This window comes from Pithys albifrons, chromosome 9 (genome assembly GCF_047495875.1).
Source record: "Pithys albifrons albifrons isolate INPA30051 chromosome 9, PitAlb_v1, whole genome shotgun sequence".
Taxonomy (NCBI): domain Eukaryota; kingdom Metazoa; phylum Chordata; class Aves; order Passeriformes; family Thamnophilidae; genus Pithys; species Pithys albifrons.
Window position 1 is genome coordinate 132,374 of NC_092466.1, and position 3,179 is coordinate 135,552.

A 3,179-nucleotide genomic window follows, 5' to 3' on the forward strand; every position below is an offset into this window, starting at 1 on the left:
AGGGCCTGCAGCAAAGGAATCCTGGGGGGAGAGGGGAGGGGAACAGTGAACAGGTGAGGACAGCCTGTGCTTCACAAGAACGCTCAGATTACCTGGAACCCCTTTGCAGGGACTTGCTTAACTCCTGGCACCGTCCCTGTCCCAGGGAAGCTGCACTAGGACTGTGGGTCTGGGTCCTTTCCAGGCACAATGCAGCTGCTCATATTAACAGCATCAGCAATGCCCTCATTTTTTAGCAGCTCAAATTGCTGTGATACAAACCCAAGAATAGCAATTCTTTTCCAGATTACAGCTTTTCTCTAAGTACATTCAAAAAGAGTTCTAGTCCAGGACCTGGTTACTGTCATTCAGTTCAGGCTACCTGAGCCCCCAGACTGCTGGACTGCCTTTCAGTCTCCAGAGCTTTCCCCCAGATTCCACTTTCAGGCTAAGACTCTACAGCCTGTCAGGTTGTGAGTATTCTCAGGCCTCCTGACTATGACAGTTACAAGTCAAAAGTGGGCCCAGCTTTCCAGAAGGAATGCAAGCTGACAGTAGCCTAATTCCCTTCAGTGGAGCTCTACTCAGCCAAATCCAGGCTCAAACACATCTCAAACCAGCTCTGCCATTTGCTTTGAAAACACACTTCCCTTTGTGCAGTGAAGGATGAAAAGGTATGAAAAGCCTCAAGCTGAGTCTCACCACAACAGTGGGCCTGAAGAAATGCCAAAGGAGTTTATTGGAGGGGCCTATTCTGGTGAAAGCTTCTACTTTCCAGACCTTCAACAGCATCACCAGCAGACCCTGAAGAAGTGTGGCACCTACCACAGCTTGGGGTACTCAGTGTCCATCACGGGAGGACATTCTGTTAATGTCTTGGTGATGCCAACAGCACGGATCTGCTTTTCAACTTCTCCAAGACTCTTTCTGGATTTCAGGAATCATCATTTTCTCCAAGCCTGTTTCAAACATCCTAGTATGACAGTTAGAGAAAAAGTATCAGAACGATTTATCACCCTATGGTGACCAAAGAAAAGCAGAAACCACACAAAGCACCAGGAAACAGAGAACACAAGACAATTTGTTTCTTAACAATTGCTGCCCTCTTACATAGATGTTTGCACATACAAACTTTTTACAAAGGATAAAAACCAGAGACAGCAATCCTTCCCTTTTATGACCCGCTCAGGAGATCAGTAACTTGAACTATCAGTGAGGAACTGTGGGCAGAAAATCAGAAATGAACCCCAAAAGGAGAGGCACCCGGGCAGTCAGATTAGCGCCAAACCTCCTTTGCCATTTCAGCCAGAGAGACAACTCTTTCCTGCTTCAAAGGCAAAAACTGCACAGCAGCCTGAAATACAACCCAAGCCAACAGAACACACTCCCTTTGGCTGTATGCTGCCAAGTATTTCCTGCAGAGCTCATGCCCCATTTCCTGTGCCATACTAGTTAATGAAGACGAGAAAGCAACGAGAAAAAGGATGAAGTAAAACTCCAGATGAAAACAAGAGAATTGCTTTAGAGTCAGCAGCAAAATGCATTCTAAGAAGGAGACAGGAAGGGCAGCCTTCATAAATGTTCCCTTTTACTGAAGGGCATTAACTTGCTGCTCCAAAGTTTGCCTAAAAACTGCTCATCTTCTCGGGCACCACAACACTGAAACGTGGAACGCTGGAAGCACCACTTCCATTTGGTTGGTGGAACACCACTGGAAGAACCCTGTAATTCTTGCTCCTCTACAGGAGGCATCAAGCAGATTTTAAAGGATTAATAACAGACCTTGTGTGATCTGTGTAGAGATAACATCACGAATTTCATCAGCATGGCCATCTGCCTGGGGATGATTTCAACAATGTGTCACAGCTTTGACAGAGGAACGTAAACCCTTCCTCATAACTTTATTCCCATGAAGGCCAAAATGACACAAAAGCATGGAATGTTTCCCAGCATGAACACAAACTGCAGAGAGCAGTGGTCAGAATGGCTGTGCTGTGTGGCAGGGCAAGTGTGTTGCTATTAGCTGGAGATTAAATGGAGACACTTTCAGACAAGTAACGACATCACACACACCAGGAAAGGAGGAGAACTACACAAGTCCTTTAGTTCCATTCCCTCAGTTTTCATGGAGTGTCACCTGCTGTGGCCACTGCCCTTTATGCCCCCTTGACTCCAGAGCATTTGGAGCAAGTCCCTGGAGCCAGCAGAGTCCCACCCATGTACAGGATGCCTGATCTGTGCAACTGCACACTCTGAACCACTCGTGTCACACTGGAGCTTTTCAGAGCAAGGAACTTACTTTTGATAAGTTTTGTTGGTTTGGAACTTGGAAGTCTTTGGAATAGCAGAATGAAGACCTGTTTCCTGTACCAGTCAACTGATTCACTGGAAATTTAAAAGAACAGTTATTCAGTTCACAGTGGGCTTTGACTGGTGCTGTCACTTTACAGAAAACACAGAGAAAGTTGTTCCCATCTCTTTAACTGATAAATGTGACATTTTTGCTCCTGAAGTGTTAACCTTTGGCATGACTGCACACTGCAGAACCAAAGCCCACAGAAGTCAGTTTTGAATGCAATTTGAGCTCATACTCACGGGGGCATATGCTCCATGATGCTGTTTAGCAGGTCAAAGCCTTGGGGATCACTGGCTTTCAAGGCAATCAGCTTCAGGAATCCCCCCAACACTCCAGGCTGCAAGGAAAGCAAACATGAAGCTCTAGGCAACTGTTCTTCCTAAGTGGCCCAGCAGAAAGTTGGCTCTGACCATCGAAGACACACACCAGTGCAAAAGCATCCCTAACCTAAACCAGGATTCTGATCCTGCAGTGCAGGACAAGGAAGACACGTTGTGGCTCCTTCTCACTCACTCACTCACTCACTCACTCACTCACTCCACTCACTCACTCACTCACTCACTCCACTCACTCACTCCACTCACTCATTCACTCACTCACTCACTCACTCACTCACTCACTCACTCACTCACTCCACTCACTCATTCACTCCCTCACTCACTCACTCACTCACTCCACTCACTCCACTCACTCATTCACTCCCTCACTCACTCACTCACTCACTCACTCACTCACTCACTCCACTCACTCACTCACTCACTCACTCATTCACTCACTCACTCACTCCACTCACTCATTCACTCCCTCACTCACTCACTCACTCCACTCACTCATTCACTCCCTC

The 3,179-nt window shown here is 46.8% G+C and overlaps 1 long non-coding RNA gene across 1 annotated transcript; it reads right to left on the reverse strand.

Moving 5' to 3' along the window:
- Window positions 1-460: 460 nt before the first annotated feature.
- LOC139675784 (uncharacterized) lies at window positions 461-2,768 on the reverse strand. Its single transcript, XR_011698541.1, has 3 exons — window positions 2,575-2,768; window positions 2,279-2,364; window positions 461-952 (listed from the first exon to the last, which is right to left on the reverse strand). It is a non-coding gene; the product is annotated as an uncharacterized lncRNA (long non-coding RNA).
- Window positions 2,769-3,179: the final 411 nt, after the last annotated feature.